Below are 17429 nucleotides of genomic sequence, written 5' to 3'. Positions count from 1 at the left end.
TATTCTTGTTTAGTTTTCCCCTCCAGAGGGTTTACAGGAAAAAAAAGAAAGAAAGAAAGAAAAATTAAGCAGCCATTATACATATATAACCTGTGAATGTGCTTGTTTTACTACTTGTTGGCACAATAATCCAGTAGCTGCTTTGATGCACCTCTCCCACATTCCTGAATTCTGAAAAGGAAAACAGAGGGGCATTATCACAGGTTTCAGAGTAGCAGCCGCGTTAGTCTGTGTCCGCAAAAAGAACAGGAGTGCTTGTGGCAATTTGTTAGTGTCTAAGGTGCCACAAGTACTCCTGTTCTTTTTTTAGAGGGGCACTAGTGAAGATATACAGTCAGGCAATTCCCCAATCCTCATGTCCCCAGATTAATCTCAGCTCTCAAATTACCTCCTCATGGTACTCCAGCACCCGGTGATTTCCCCACTTCCATCGCCTGAAGACTGGTACATCCCATGGACCCCACTGCATCAGATGAGATGCAAGACAGAAGTGTCCAGGAGCAAGTCTTCACTCTGGACATGAACCACTCCTGTTCTCTGAATCCTAGAGGGAACCATGAGAGAAGAAAACTATTAGCTCAGCTTCAAAAACCCCACTCACAACAAAACAGAAAAATAAAATGCAACTTAAAACTTAAAAATGAATTACAGTAATAAACAAGTTCCTTACCTCCTTGACCACCACCATTCAAAAGTAGCAGTACTCAAAGTTGACGCTGACCTCAGACCAAGAGTTAATCAGCAGGAGGTGATAGCTTTCTGCCATAGTGTCTGCACGCAGTCATGCAAGGAAGCAGCCCCTGTCTCTCACAATGCATGCATGGATCCACCAGAAGGACAAGACTATTTAAAGCAGCAAGTGGAATGAACCAAACACAAACAGCTGCACACATGTTTCAGGGAGCTGTGACTGCAACTGTCAGCTAAGGGCTTTCCATTGAAAAATGTGTGTTTCCCCTCAAACAACGTCAGCGATCATTTGTCTTTTTTAAAAAGTTATGAGAGACAGCAAATACAATACTACAATCAGGTATCAGGGGTAGCCGTGTTAGTCTGTATCCACAAAAACAACAAGGAGTCTGGTGGAACCTTAAAGACTAAGATTTATTTGGGCAGTATATAATGTCTGCATCTGTAATTTTCACTCCATGCATCTGAAGAAGTGGTTTTTTACCCACAAAAACTTATGCCCAAATAAATCTGTTAGTCTTTAAGGTGCCACCAGATTCCTTGCTGTTTTTGTGAATACTATAATCAGATAGCTTTTCTGCACAAATTTTCTATGCATGACCTTTGTCCACAAAAATGTGTGTTTCTAAAAAGCCTCTCATTTTTTCAGGATCACCCACCAGCCTATTTGATTTCTATGTACCTTCTGTTTTGTGATTCTTTGTGAAGGGGTTACGTTAAAAAAAAATGTATTTTATTTTACTGCCTTAGCTATTATTTTTCAATTAAATCAGAACAGACTGAAACCATGATGTAGTATCTTCTTCTCTCATTCATTTTATCTTCCATATAAGCGCTAGAGAAATAAAACTAATTAAAAACATTCAGTGAACCTTGCTGAGCTCTCATCTACACTACAAACTTGTGTCAGTATAACTACGTCACTAAGGGGTGTGGAAAATTCACCCTGAGCGACACAGTCATAGTGACCTAACCCCCAGCATAGACACCGCTGTGTTAAAGGGTGGGCTTCTCCTGTCAACACAGCTGCCACCTCTTGGGGAGGTGGAGTACCTATGCCGATGGGAGAAGCGCTCCTATTGGCATGGATAGTGTCTTCACTAACCAGTGCCACTGCACTGGTGCAGCTGTAAGCATAGACAAACTCTGAGTTTATTATAGCGGATTGTCAGGCCTGCTATAGCTAAGGGCAAGACCAGCTTTCTGTTTAAAACTCAGCTCTTCTACATGCTCCGGCACGGTTACTCAGATTGCCTTGAAATGTGGTGTGCCTCATATGGGCACAGGGTACAGTTAAGGAGCCAAATTTGAGGTATTTTGACTGAGGGGTTCCCAAGATATAGCAATCTGAAAAAACAATTCTCTTAAGGCTGACATATTGTCCTTTTTTTGCCCAGACTTGGCTAGCAAACCAGTGCTCCGATCCTGTAACAAGGGTCTCAGTCGCTCAAGAGTTACCCCCAACTAGGGTCTGCCCACTGCCCCTTTAGGGGAGCAAAATTCAGAACGGTATTCACCAAAGAATTTAGCTTTCATTTCAGGCGCGTGCCTAATGGTCACAAGGTACACAGAGCATGCAAGCATGCATGAACAGAGGAGCAAGAGCCCATATTTGGGGGACCTTGACCCTCTGAAGGGGTCTGTGCCAGTCTCTCCCTTCTCTACACGTGAGCGGACATCTGGGGTTCAAGCTCTGTGGTCCTGCCGCTTGGGATGGGGAGCTGAGAATAGACATGCTAGGAGCATGTACCAAGAACACACTGCTGAGACTGGAGCAAGGAGGTGAGAACAGGTATGATTTATACATATCACAGCTGGGGAAGGGGGATGGGAACACTTTTCAAACACTGGGGAAGGGGGATGGGAACACCCATTGAGATGAATGGAGCAGTTCATATGTCTGAGAGCTATTGTTTCAGGCTGTTCTCATCTCTACGGGGTGCTCTCATTAGCCCAGAACATCATATTGAGTTGAATGGCCCACTTCACCCCTCTTAGAGCTTCCTGTATTTCAGGATTATCCTGTGCTGGGAATCAGGATATAGCAAAGCAGTTGCTGATGATTAATTTCATACAATATTAAAGCAGAGAGCTAGCTCTACTACAGTGGAGGCTGACAAGACTTTTCTATTTAAAGAACAATTATTCTAAGTGTTCTAGAATAGTGGGGGCATGGAACAGCATTAGTGATCCAAATCATAGACCAGAGGAAAGAACAGCAGACTGGAATTTATGTCTACACTTTGGACTTTACAGTAGTACAGCTGCACTGTACTGCTGTAAACTCTCCTGTGTAGCTGCTGTATGCTAGCGGGAGAGCTCTCTAGCTGGCATAATTAAAGCACCCCCAATGAGCAGCAGTAGCTATACTGGCAGAAGAGCATCTCCTGCGGATATAGCACTGTCCCCACCAGTGCTTTTGTCAGTGAAGGGCTACCTAAACTCTGCATTATTGAAGGTTGTTTTTTTGGGTCGCTGAATACTTTTAAGTGTGACTAGACTATTATTTAAAAAAAATTAACTCTTAAGCTATGCCTACACTAGCGTTTCTTCAGTAAAACTTGTGTCAGTCAGGGGTGTGAATAAACCACACTCCTGACTGACATAAGTTGCACCAACAGAAGCACCAGTGTGGACAGCGTTATGTCAGTGGGAGATGCTCTCCCGTTGACACAACTATTGCCACTCATTGGGGGTGGTTTAAATTATACCAGTGCGAGAGCTCTCTCTCCTAGCGGCATAGAGAGTCTACACGGGAGACCTTGCAGTAGCTCAGCTGCAGTGGTACAGCTGTGCCGCTGTAAGGTTTCTAGTGTAGCCATAGCCAGAATCTGGGAGGTCTTTGGAAATGAGTTTTGTCTTATTTTGCAAGCTCATGAACTGGAGAAGGATTTACCACCAGCTGCCCCATGGTGGATAAAAAAAGTTGATCTTTAAAAGAGAGAGAATTGGACTTCTATTAGAACCTGATTTTAAAAAAAAATATAAACCTGAATGTAATTATAAATAGGTTTGTTTTTATTAAAGTGACAATTTATGTTAAAGCCTACATTTATTATGCCCTATTAAAATAATTTAAATTAAGAAAATTTAAAAAAATAATATTAAGCAGTACATTTGCTGCCAAGTTTTAAAGAAACTTGTATCACTGAACTCGTGAAAGTCATTGGCAAACACTTGGAACCAGGCATTGTTGGAATGCTAAACCAGCATTTGCAGAAGAGACTGCTGCTATCAGATGCAGACATTTTCTTTATTTCAGTTTATTCAACTAGTTCAGCTCACAGACTAGTTCATTCAAAGATAAGAGACCAATCGTGAGTTGAAAAAGCAAGAAAAAAAATAGCTACTAATCTTCCATAACTGTTGTTTGAGATGTGTTGCACATGTCCATTCCACCCGGTGTTTCTGCACTCCACACTCAGTCACTGGAAAATTCTCCCTCAGTGTTATCCATCAGTCTGGCTCAAACACCCTCTGCCATTGCACATCACTGCATGCCAGTATAAAGGGTCCAACTTCCCCAGAACCTGCCCTCCCCCTTTCCTTTTTGCCATACAACTCCAACCTAGAGGGGTAGGAAAGTGGGTTGTGGAATGGACATGTGCAACAGATCTTGAAAAACAACAATCGTGGAAGGTTAGTAGCCGTTTTATCCTCTTTGAGCGATTGCACATGTCCATTCCACTCTTGGTGGCTCACAAGCTACGAAGCAGAAGTCATGGGAGTCTATGTACACGCATAGCTCATCCAAACTTAAAAGAGTCTCCAGAATGGGGATGTGAAGCTGGGACTTATAGTTACCACTTTACAAGTGTCCTAGATAGGGACTTGCGCAAGAAACACTGACAAGGCTCATTGCGATGTTGTGGAATGCCATGTTACTTTGCTCCGTGTGGAAATGCCAGCCAGCTAACAACATACACAAATACAGGAGGCTATTCATGATGAAATTCTCTCTGATGATTCTGAGAGAGCCTTCATCCTGTTTGTGATGGCCATGAACAGTTGGGTTGACAAATGGAATTGTTTAGTCCTACCTATGTAGAACGCTGTCATAAAAATAAAGGGAAGGGTAACCACTTGTCTGTATACAGTGCTATAAAATCCCTCCTGGCCAGAGGCAAAACCCTTTCACCTGTAAAAGCTTAAGAAGCTAAGATAACCTCGCTGGCACCTGACCAAAATGACCAATGAGGGGACAAGATACTTTCAAATCTGGACAGGGGGGGAACAAAGGGTCTGTATGTCTGTGCGATGCTTTTGCTGGGAACAGATCAGGAATGCAGTCTCAGAAACTTTGTTAAATTAGTAAGTAATCTAGCTAGAAATGCATTAGATTTCCTTTTGTTAAATGGCTGGTAAAATAAGCTGTGCTGAGTGGAATGTATATTCCTGTTTTTGTGTCTTTTTGTAACTTAAGGTTTTGCCTAGAGAGATTCTCTATATTTTGAGTTTGATTGTCCTGTAAGGTATTTACCATCCTGATTTTACAGAGGTGATTCTCTTACCTTTTCTTTAATTAAAATTCTTCTTTTAAGAACCTGACTGATTTTTCATTGTTCTTAAGATCCAAGGGTTTGGGTCTGTGTTCACCTGTACAAATTGGTGAGGATTTTTATCAAGCCTTCCCCAGGAAAAAGAGGTGTATGGGGGCTTGGGGGGATATTTTGGGGGAAGACGTCTCCAAGTGAGCTCTTTCCCTGTTTTTTGTTTAACACGCTTTGTGGTGGCAGCATAGGGTTCAAGGACAAGGCAAAGTTTGTACTTTGGGGAAGTTTTTAACCTAAGCTGGTAAGAATGAGCTTAGGGGGTCTTTCATGCAGGTCCCCACATCTGTGCCCTAGAGTTCAGAGTGGGGAAGGAACCTTGACAAACACCCAAGGTCCTCTAACATCTAGCATGCACAGGTGTTGCTCCTCTCTATTGGCATTGGGTTTTGGGTAAAACATATGTAAGTAAATTGACTGGCTAACATGAAAATTAGATACCACTTTAGTGAGAAATCTTGGATAGGGCGTAGATACACTTTGTCCTTGAAGAAAATTTTATAAGGAGGTTCAGATGTCAAAGCACACAGTTCAGCCACACTCCTGGCTGAAGTGATTGCTACTAAAAAAGGCAACTTCCAGTAATACGTGTAGTAAGCAGCACACTGCTAAAGTCTCAAATGGAAGTATCATAAACTTTGACAAAATTAAAGTTCAAGTGCTGCGGGGAACCAGTTTCCTTATCTGAGGATACAACTTTTCCAGGCCTTTAAAAAATCTGATTGCGATATTGTTGGAACATGTAGAACAGTTGTTCACATGAAGATGGAAAGCTAATGTTGCTGCCAAGTGGACCTAGATAGAACTAATCGCCAACCCTTGATGTTTTAGGTGCAATAGATAGTCCAGGCTATGCTGGATTGAGGAAACCTCGAACTGATGCGATAAGATGAAAAAATGTTTCCATTTCAAAATTTAAGTATTCCTGGTGAAAGGCTACCTATTATTTAACAAGACATGGTGAACTTGCTCCAAGCTGTTAAATGAAGTGCCCACAGGTTTGGATGGGATAGCCAACCATGATCCTGCAAAATTATTTCTGGGTCCAACAGAAGTGAAATCAGAGCCTCCACCGACAGATTCAGGAGACTGGAGAACCAGTGCTGCCAGGGCCAGGCTGGGGCTATTCGTATAACCCGGGCAGGTCTCATTTTATGGTTAGCAACAACTCAGAGTAGCAGTGGACTTTGAGGAAAAGCATAGCAGAGCTTGTTCAACCAGGATAGTAGGAAAGTGTCTGTGATGGAACCAGGACTGTGACCTCGTACGGAACAAAACTGGTGGCATTTCCCATTGGCTTTGGTTGTGAATAGGTCTATTGGGGGATTCCCCCACTGATGGAAAACAGCCCTGGATACATCCAGGTGGAGAGATCACTCATGGTGACTCGAACAATCTGCAAGCTTGTTTTGCACCTCTGGAAGGCAAGAGACTTTGAGACTGATTACATCGGCAATGAAAAAATTCCATTACCGAATTGCCTCATAACAAAGCACAAAAGACTGGGCTCCTCACTGCCCAATGAGACAGAATATTGCCACTGTGTCATATGTGAGAACAAACAGGCTTCTTCCCTTTACCTAAGATAGAAAAGCCTGACAGGCTAGGTGGACAGCCCTTAGCTCCCTGACATTAATATGCAGAAACAGGTCCCATGAGGACCATGAACCTTGAGTCTGGAGTGGACCCAGATAAGCTCTCACCTCCAGACATATCCATCACTAATGTCAGGAAACTACTAACTATGGTATGTAAACCATTTAAATCAGCTTCTGCACCAGATGATTGGAGGATAACTAATGTGACACTGATTTTAAGAAAAAGGTTCCAAAGATGATCCTGGCAATTACAGGCCAGTAGGCCTAACTTCAGTATCTGGCAAATTGGTTGAAACTGTATTTAAAAAATAAAAAAAAAAGATTTATCAGACACATAGATGAACACAATTTGCTGGGGAAGAGTCAACATGGCTTTTGTAATGGGAAATCATGCCTCACAAATCTATTAAAATTCTTTGAGGTCAACAAACATGGATAAGGGGAATACAGTGGATATAGTGTAAAGCCCCAGGCATCACTGAACACTTACAAATGCATAGCTGGAAGCCACGTCAATTCACTTGTGTATTAGTACATGTCAAAAGTGATTGTTTAAATGTACAACAATGTATTCAGTTTTTATGAAGTTTAAACACCAGTGGTGTGCTGCATGCATTGTTTTCACTTATCTGTATGCTGTTATAATGTAATAGCTAACATTTACATTGTGTATACTCCTGTAACTAAATAATCCACCAAATGAGAAAGAAGCCTTGTGCAATGCAAAAGAAGAACTATCAGAAAAGTGCTAATTTCAAAGCAAATGGTCACTGTGTGGGATGATCGAAGATCAAAGTTTCTAAATGCATTTCTCACTCTCCATCAAAAAAAAAAAAAGAGCCCACGTGGGTAGTGATCCTGTCAGCCTTTTTTCTGAGAGAAGCTTTAAGTATTTACACAAGGAAAAAAATCTCTCTCTCTGAACTGTTTGGATTTTAACGTGGCAGAATAACTGAAAGAGAAGACAGAGATCCCCAGAGTTATCCTGGGTAGCCCTGAGAGACACTTGGACAACTACATCTCTGCTACCATTTGGAATTATAGACAGACTCACCTATACACATATTTTATCTGATTTAAACTCTCAATAACTCATTTCTTTTCCCCAGCTAATAAACCTTTAGTTAATTTATTACAGAATTGGCTACCAGTATTTTCTTTGCTCTGAAGTCTAGGATGCAAATAGACCTGGGTGAGTGAATGGTCTCTTGGGACAGAGTGTAAGGGACCATCATCACATAGTGCAGCTTGCCTGGGTTGCAAAATAGACTCAAGTGTCTAATGGGACTATCTGCAGTATTTTAGGAGTTCACACTTGTTACTGACTTGGTGAAATCTAAATACAGAAAATACCACAAGTTTGGAGTGTCTGCCCTGCTTTTTTGAAGTAGGCACTCACAGGTCATGAGCTACTCCATACAGCATGACATACATTCATAAACGATCTGATAAAAGGGGTAAACGGTAAGGCAGCAAAATTTGCAGACAATAAAAAATTAAGACAGATAAGTCCAAAGCAGACTGCAAAGAGTTAGAAAGGGATCTTACAAAACTGGGTGACTGGGCAACAAAATGGCAGATGACATTCGGTACTGATAAATGCAAGTAACATATACTGGAAAGCCATCACAACTATACATACAAAATGATGGGGCAGTTGCTACCACTCAAGAAAGATCTTGGAGTCATTGTGGATAATTCTCTGAAAATATCCATGCAATGTGCAGCAGCAGCAAAATAAATAAATAAATAAAGCTAACAGAACAATGGGAACCATTAGGAAAGGTATAGATAATACGACAAAATATCATAATGCTGCTATATAAAAATCCATGGTATGCGCACACCTTGAATCCTGAATGCAGTTCTGCCCCCCCCCCCACCCCAAAGAAAGATATATTAGAAATGGAAAAGGTACAGAGAAGAGCAACAAAAGAGATTAAGAACATGTAACAGCTTCCATATGAGGATAAATTAAAAAGACTGACTGTTCTGCTTGGAAAAAGAGATGACTTCGGGGGATATGAGAAACCATGAATGGTGTGGAGAAAGTGAATAAGGAAGTGTTATTTACCCCTTCACATAAACCAAGAACCAGGGGTCACCCAATGAAATTAACAGGCCACAGGTTTAACACACACACACAAGCAAATACTTCTTCACACACCACACAGTCAGTCTGTGCAACTCGTTGCCAAGGCCAAAAGTATAACTGGGTTCAAAAAAGAAACTAGGTAGGTTTATGGAGGATAGGTCCACCAATAGCTATTAGTCAAGATGACCAGGGATGCAACCCCATGTTCTGGGCGTCCCTAAGCCTCTGACTGCAAGATGACGGGCTGGATCAGTTGAGAATTGCCCTGTGCTGTTCATTCCCTTTGAAGCATCTGGCATTGACCACTGTGAAAAGACAGGTTACTGGGCTAGACAGACCACTACTCTGACCCAGTATAGCCATTCTTATATTCTTATGAAGGTTGAGAGCAAACAGAATGCCTGCCTATACACTGAATGGGTCTGTCCACCTATCTAGAGAAGTGAATACGCAAGAGGGCTTGTTCAGTACAGAACTCAAATAGTGATGACCTGGAGAATAAACAGAGGCTAGCCAACTTGAAAGAAATCTGAGATGTACTCTGGCATGCCAGACTACGTATGTGTATGTGGCCATTTGTCCCAAGAGCCTCATGCAGTTTCGAGCTCTTGTGACTGGGTGGGCCTGGAGATCTACAGCAAGAACTCAAATTGTTTGGGACCTTGTGTCCAGAAGGAAAGCTCTGGCTTGAGTAGAGTCCAGGACTGATCCTATAAACTCTATCCTCTGAACTGGACGTAGGGTAGATTTTTTTCTAAGTTGACTGGATGATAGACAAACTGGACAGTACCTGAGCCCTGGACCAACCTCTGACCAGCCAGTCATCCAAATAAGGGTAAATTTGCACCTGTAGCATCCTCAGGAAACCTGCTATTTACTGTTATACGTTTTGTGAAAACCTGAGGAGATGCTGACAGGCCAAATGGCAGCACGGTGAACTGGCAATAAACATGCTTCATTATGAATCTGAGATACTTTGTGACCTTGATAAAGTGCCTACTTTCATGTGGTGATTTAAGTCGAGAGTAGCATACCAGTCTTCAGGGATCGAATAACGGAAGCCAGGGTGATGACGCAACACTTTATGAGATATCTGCTTAGCTGGCATAAGTATAAATTGGTCTGAGACCTCCTTTTGCTTTCAGGATTAGGAAATAATGGAAACAGAATCCCCTCCCATCTGTGATACTGAAGAAACTCCTCTATGGTTTCTACCTGAAGGAAAGAATAAACCTGGAAAAGGAGATCCTCATGAGAATGGTCCCTGAAGAGGGGAAGGAGTATGGAAGGGAGGAGGAGAAACAAATTGGAGGGTATATCCCACTTCCACTGTGCTTAAGACCCATCAGTCTGAAGTAATCCAGGAACAAGCACTGAGGAAGTGGCACAGACTGTGAACAGAGGGAGATGGATTCTGGCATCCTGGAAACTGGTACAGCATCCTCGATCAACCCATCAAATCACCTGTTTAGCAATCCCTGGGTATCTAGATGGAGCAAGCATTGACATAGAAGCAGGAGGAGGAGATGGCTGTGTCCATAACCCCTACTTTTCTTTCTTTGTGGATCCTGGCAAGGAAGAGGGGCAGAGTACCAATGGGTCTGCTGTGGGTGAAAGTGTGTTTCCTGGATGGGGTAGGAGTATATAATACCAAAAAGTTTAAGGTTACCTTAGAATCCTTCAACCCATGGAGTTTAGAAGCTGTTCGCCCTCAAAGGGCAAGTCAAATTGTTTGCTGAACCTCATGCAGAAGCCCTGAGGACTGAAGCCAAGAGCTCCTGCACATAGAAATCGCAGAAGTTATGGTCCTAGCAGCTGAGTCCTCCACATCTGGTCCAGCCTGCAGCCAAGTTCTCGCTACCCATTTCCCCTCATCAGCTAAAGCGAAGAACTCCTGCCTAGTGTCCTCCAGCAACATGTCCTTAAACTTGAGCAAGGAGTCCCAAATGTTACAATCATAACACTCAAAAGAGTTTGTTGGTTCGCAATCCTGAGTTGCAATCCCACAGTAGAATAAACTTTTCTATCAAATTAATTTTTTAGAATCCTTTGATTTGGGGGTTGCCACCTGTTGGCCTTGTTATTTCTTTTCACTGGCTACTGGCACCATCAAAAAACGCAGGGTGAAACAGGAATATAGATAGTCAAACCCCGGGTATAGACAGCTAGTGACTCCTCCATTTGGGGAGGCTGGGCAAGCCCAGACCGTGGCCCGCCCTGAGGCTCACTCCCACTCGGCCTCCTACCCCTTGCCTGCCCTCCAGCCTGCCACTCACCATCCCCATGTGCCTGTTCGCTCCCTCCACTGAGGCCCCCATGAGGGCAGAGCGGGAAAAGAAGAGGCAGAGGGAGGGTGGGGCCTCAGGCAGGAGGAGGATGAGTGGGAGAGGGCTTTGGGGCAGAGCACAGACAGGGCCACAGCTAGGGCACCCTTTTGGTAGCAGCATGCTCAAAAGGCGGCAGGCCAGCTATTGGGGAAGCTTAGCATCCTCTGGCCTCTTATACCCACTGCCCATGCCCCTGGGAGGGAACATAATATTTACATTCAGAACTTTCTGAGATGGGACGAAGGGACAAAGAAGTCTACCAGAGCGACTTATTAGTAAGATGATTTTGCAGCCCATTCAGTAAGGCATCCCAGTGGCAGCCAAAATATCAGAAAGATGATGGGAGGACTCCTTAACCTCCTCCCCCTGTATCTCCAAACCTGAGGCAACCCTCTCTAATAGCTCTTGGTGAGCTCTATAATAATTGGGAGGGAGTGAGGTGCCTCTGAAGGGAGGAGGATGCCAGCAGAGGGTTGAGGCTGCCAATCCTCCACTAGCTGTCCAACAGACTTCTCCTGAACCACGTTTTTCTGCTTGCACCGGGCTCAATAGCAGATTTGAGAAAAGGCAGCTCCTGGCGAGTAGATTCTCCATGCCTCTCTGATGACCCAGAGAAGGAATGCTTATAGTAAGACCTAGAAACCAGGGGAAATCCCCAGGTGTTTTAAAAGGACCACTGAACTGGTCCTGGCCACATGCCCAATCCCATTCCAGCCAGAGGATCCCAAAGCAACCCAGGGTAATAACACCTAGGTGAGGAGTAGCATAACCAGCTCCAAGGCAAGGAAACATAGGAGCCAATCTCCGATTCAGGGGAGAATGAATCACCCTCTGCTGACCAAGGGGATGTGGAATGCTATGCTTCGAAGCAGCACACTGGAAACCCTATATTCACCACTGTCATATAATTATGATATGTTTTGTACAAAGTATGCCTTGTGAGGTATCATTTTAAAAGGTGATCTGTTGAACATTAATATCCTGTTGGATTGTATGTGCTATCACTGTATGGGAAGTTATGAAATTTTCCTATGTGTGTGTTACTGAAATATGTTGTAAGGTTGGGAACACCCACAACCAGCCTTTCAGGTGCAATAATGGAGGAGCCTGACTGCTGATGGCCCATTAAAGGAATCCACATACCCAAGGACCATCCCAAGAACCATATACAATGGAGACTTCTCAGAGATAGCACACAGACAATGGAGACTGCTTGACCCAAGCACAAGCATAGATGTTTCCAGCAAGCTGGAAGAAACTATAAAAGAGGGGAAGTGACATCATCACTGGGCCTCTCCTCCTCCCCTCCACCCAACTCAACACCTGGAAACACATCTGGAGAACGAAGACTGAGCTGGGGAGGTGATCCCAGGCTGGAAAGGAGAATCCCAGCTTGTGTATTAAGGAACTATACCATCAGGGCAAGACACTGCTTGATTCAAATCTTCTCTAGTTTATAGAACTCAGATTGCGATTTTTCTTTTATTTCTTCGGTAACCAACTTTGATCTGTACACTTATTACTTATAATTATTTAAAATCTTTCTGTAGTTAATAAATCTGTTTTATATTTTACCTTAAACAGTGTTTTGGTTGAAGTGCTTGGGGAATCTGCTCAGTGTAAAAAAGCTCACGCATGTGCTCTCCACATTGAGGTAGGGGTGGACTGGGTAATAAACTTACACTGGTCAGGATTCTGACCAAGGCAGGACAATACAGCTCTGGGGTCCTATGCTGGGGAAATTGGCTGGAGCCTCTCTATTATTAGTTCATGAGCGGCTAGGAGAAGCATTCATGTAACTTGGCTGGGTGTGTCCATGCCTGTGGATGGCTGTGTAAGTGCAGTACCTGTAGAGGTTTGCAGCTTGTAACAGCATCTCAGTGAGAGAGCTACCAGTACCCCATTTCCAGGTTGCACCCAGTCAGAGTGAAGGCTGCTGCCGACGGTACCTGAGATCAGTGCCAACCTGGGAAAGAGTATAGTGCAGCCAAAATTGCAGACTTCCCCTTTGACAGTGCAGATGGGTGTGAAGTCTGAAGTACAGGAGGTTGTCACGGTACCGAGTACTGCACCAACACTGGACCCTGTGATGGAATGCACTCCTGTATTCACACACTATTGTAATAATTCTTGTACAAGGTATGCCTTGTGAGGTATGTGAAAACTCAACTTGCTGATCAGTAATATCACAGTATAATGTGTGTAGATGCATTATGCGTAAAGTTAAAAGTTTCCCCGCATAGGATGTTAAAAATATATGTTCAGACTCACATAGCACCAAACTATTCAAACACACCTGTCTTCAACAAAGGAATGTATGCTTGTCTTAATTTGCATTTAAGCAGTGAACAAAGTCATTAAGGAGAAAGGAGAAAACAAAGGAAGCTCACTCAGGTGAAAAAACCCTGCAGGAAACATCCTTTCACACAGACTTTTTGTCTTCTGGTTCTCAGCTGGAAATGCTTTTCAAGAGGGGGACTAAAACTATAAAAAGGAGGAACAAGCACCTCAGAGACCCCATCTTTCTCCCTGTCTCTCTCATGCTTTGCACTTAAGAAGACAAAAGAAGTAGCCATTAGACTCTGAGGGAGGGGCACTGACCCGAAAGTGGGTCAGTAATATTGCTAGAAGTATGTGGTGAGAAACTTCACTTTGACTCGAATGTAGTTTTTAATTGGGCACTAGAAAGAGTTTTATCTTTATTTTTCTTGTAACCATATCTTTATGCCTTATTACTTGTGCTCAAAATCTCTCTTTGTCATTATTAAACTTGCTTTATTGTTTTATCTAATCCAGTGCGTTTAAATTGAAGTGTCTGGGTAACTCCATTTAAGGTGGCAAGCTGTTGTATATTATTCCCTTATAGGAATAATGGAGTTAACATATTTGCACTGTCCAAGAGAGGGCTGGGGCAGTACAAAACATACATTTCTGGGAGGAAATCTGGGACTGGGAAAGTGTCATCCTGAAGTATAACCCAGACTGGTGAGAGCCAGAATGTGATGGGCAGCTGCAATTACACATCTAGGAGTGACCTGCATGATGAAGGTTTTTTGTGAGAGGTCCAGGTTCAGAGACAATAGTAAGGCACTACAAGGCACCCTAGGTTGCAAGGCAAGGGTGACACCGCCCCCATTAGTCTGGATTGCACCCTGGTATGTCAGAGCTCCTCTTACTGCCGGTATCAGAAGCACGGTCTGCTGCACTGCCAGGGATAACATTACTGATAGGCTCAGCAGCTCTCTTGCTGCTGCCAATGACTCCAGCATGGTCAGTACCAAGATGGTCTCAGGTCATGTGGTACCACAAATGTAGAAGACACCCTGTGATGAAGCTGAGAAATCTCACACCAGCATGAAAAGGGTTAAAAAGAGAGCCTACGGGCCCAGCTAGCTCCACACCGCATCTGCATCTACAGGCCCAGCTAGCTCCACACCGCATCTGCAGCCAGTGCCTGGCCTGAAGGAGGAAGAAAAGGAGAGAATCTGGCTCAGTTTAGGGCTGACTAGCAAAGAGGCAGGAGATAGCTGTCTTTCTACATGAGGGGAGCATCACTACAAGCCTGACAGCCAGGGAAGTAAGGGACCAGAACTCAGGTGTGCTAACCGCTAGGCCACCCAGCCCTTGAAACACCCTATCACTCACCCCTTCAGGGCCCAGACTCAACAGTGCCAGTTTCAGCGCTACCAGAGAAAAGGAATACTTGAATTTTTGCTGCACTCTACTTTTAATCCCAAGCTTATGGAGGATCAGTGGCAGCAACCAACCTGTCTAGAGGTCTTATGCCTCTTCTTAGGCACCGGGGAAGGCGAGCAGTGTCGGGTCTCAGGCAGCATAGGAGGCATACGCCTAACCAATGTCAAAGCACTCAGCCAAAGTGCCAAGTCAGGATAGCTAGGCTCTGACAGAGGTCTCAAGGCCACCCTGACAGAGGTTTACTAGTTCTAAAATCCTGATATGCATGGTGCCCAGAAACAATCAGTTCAATTCACTAACCACAGATAATACTTCGTTTGTTTAATAATTGAGTTAGTTTTAAATGCAAAACATGTTTTGTTAAACTTTTTTATGTATCCAGCATTAGGTAGTTTTATTTAACTAATAAAAAAAATGCTGTTTTTGTGCACTTTTAATTGCATTTTTTAACTTCTAACCAAATAGAGCTTTACACAAATCGCAAGTAAAAAATTAATCTAGTAAATAAATGCATCATTCACAATTTCCTAATAAACATGTAAAAATTAAGAAGCTGAATAAATGTGAGTTAAGCTACATAACTGCCTAAACAAATGTGAATAGATACAGTATATCCTCCTTGTTTGCAAAAAGAAGCAAATTTATTGTAAAGGGATATTCAGTTGCAAACCAAAATGGTACCAGTCAACAAACAAATCTTTCATTAGGAAAACAGTTAAAAAGTACAAATGCAAAACAAGATATTAAAAAAAAAAATCAGTGATTTAAATCAAAGTTTTCTGCTCTCTGATTTAAATTCATGATTTAAATCAATTCACCCTGTGCTGTCACTCCTTCAGGAAGGGAAACCAGTCCCTGGAGAGACTGACAAAGATAGGAGCCAATGGGCATATTTGTTTGCATAGGCAAGATGATGAAAAGAAGGGGAGGACAACAAATAGGGTATGTTTATAAACTGGACTGGGACATGCTACAGCTCCACTTCAGAACTTCCCCACCATTAGTGGTCCTTCCCTATGTGTCTTAAATGCAATCGATTATAAAACAGACAAACCACAAATTTAACACTCACAAACCAGAACAAGAGATGAGGTAAAGAACAATGTTTATATTATATATAAAATTCTGCACTACCACCATCTGTCCTCTGGATGGGTTGTGATGAGTCTCTCTAGAGACAAGAAGTTAGTGTATCTTTAGGCATTTAAACTTGTGGTGGGGAGTGTGGCATGTGTGTCAGGTGAGGCACAGTTGACAAAGGATGTGCAAACTATGAATAACCCATACCCTAGTCTTTAATGCATATGGCGGAGGCTATGAATGGATCCTTGAAGAGGAGTGGCATATTTATATTTAGATAGGAAAGTCAACAATTACTTTTCATCAGTTTGTAAATAGAGATTTCTCTCTCTAAATTGGGAGTAATCCAACAAAATCAATCATCCTGTGCCAGATTATTCCCTCTAATGTTTGGAGGGAGGAAGGGAGAAGGAAGAGATTTTTGTGCCAAAAACTTCCAAATGGAATCCCTTGAAGTGGGTGCAGGCTTTGCAATGTTTCTTTGTCATGTGTTTATGCCTTGTATAGTAGCTAGCTCACATGCAAGGACTTTCCTTCGCTTCCATACAGGGCATAAACACATGACCAGAGATCCACCCTATTTTCACCACTGAAGAATTCTGCATCCACAACAAGTCACACGATGAACCAAGGGAAAAGAAAAACACTGCAAACCAACACAAGATTATTTATCAGGGCATTGGATTAGAGTGAGCCATTAATCTACCAGATTTAGTCCAAGTTCTCTAATTTTTAAAGACGTACTTATTTCAATGTGTAATTTCAATCATTACACTGAACTCTGACATCACACAGTGAAAAATGAAGGACTAGAACAGAACTGAAAATGAAAAAGGACAAAAAGCACAAGAGAAATAACAAAAAACAGGAGGGATTTTCCAAGTAGCTGGTGGTAAACAATTCTTCTAAGAGATGGCAATGTTCTTTTCCATTTGGCAAAAGAGTTTATTGCCATGTTTCCAACAGAGTTGGCAATTTTGTTTATTTCCTTATATTTGCATCACAATCATTCATGACAGCACATCTGTGGTAATAATATAAGATGTGTTAGTTTGTGTTCCTTCAGCAGACTCTAAACACAGCTTTGCCTTAGTCATATAATGAAAACAGCTATTGGTGTTTTATTATTTAATGGTGAAAGAATGTTGGAGATAGATATTTAAGGGAATTCTTTCCCCAAACACATCACTCTTAAATGGGCAGTGTGCAAAAGTGATAAAGACAAGAGACTGGAGGTGAAGCGTGAAGTTTTATTCTTTTCTGCCACCAATCTAAGTATTCAACTACAACAGCCTCCAGTTTCCTCTTTTTGTCTGTGTATTCTTTTTTCATTTCTGTCAGTCTCACCCCATCCTGAATTTCTGCCCCTTTTCTCATCAAGGGTCCTCCAAAA

At 42.7% G+C, this 17429-nt stretch overlaps 1 protein-coding gene across 5 annotated transcripts in view; it reads right to left on the bottom strand.

Annotated features, from left to right (window-relative positions):
* Nucleotides 1–17429, bottom strand: part of RALGPS2 (Ral GEF with PH domain and SH3 binding motif 2) — a 273721-nt gene that overhangs the window by 237128 nt on the left and 19164 nt on the right. For 2 of the 5 annotated variants that reach the window (XM_077823533.1, XM_077823537.1), the window contains exons 2-3: nt 389–544; nt 91–171 (exon numbers count right to left, since the gene is read on the bottom strand). The exons of 1 other annotated variant lie outside the window; for it this stretch is intronic. The gene's annotated coding sequence lies outside the window, so the exon portion shown is untranslated. Of the gene's footprint in view, nt 1–90; nt 172–388; nt 545–670; nt 806–17429 lie in introns of those variants that run through there. 2 more of the 5 variants (XM_077823534.1, XM_077823536.1) reach the window with 2 other exon arrangements.

The sequence above is a fragment of the Eretmochelys imbricata genome, chromosome 8, assembly GCF_965152235.1.
Source record: "Eretmochelys imbricata isolate rEreImb1 chromosome 8, rEreImb1.hap1, whole genome shotgun sequence".
NCBI lineage: Eukaryota > Metazoa > Chordata > Testudines > Cheloniidae > Eretmochelys > Eretmochelys imbricata.
Note: the sequence above shows the minus strand (reverse complement) of the source record. Positions and strands in the feature narration are given on the sequence as shown.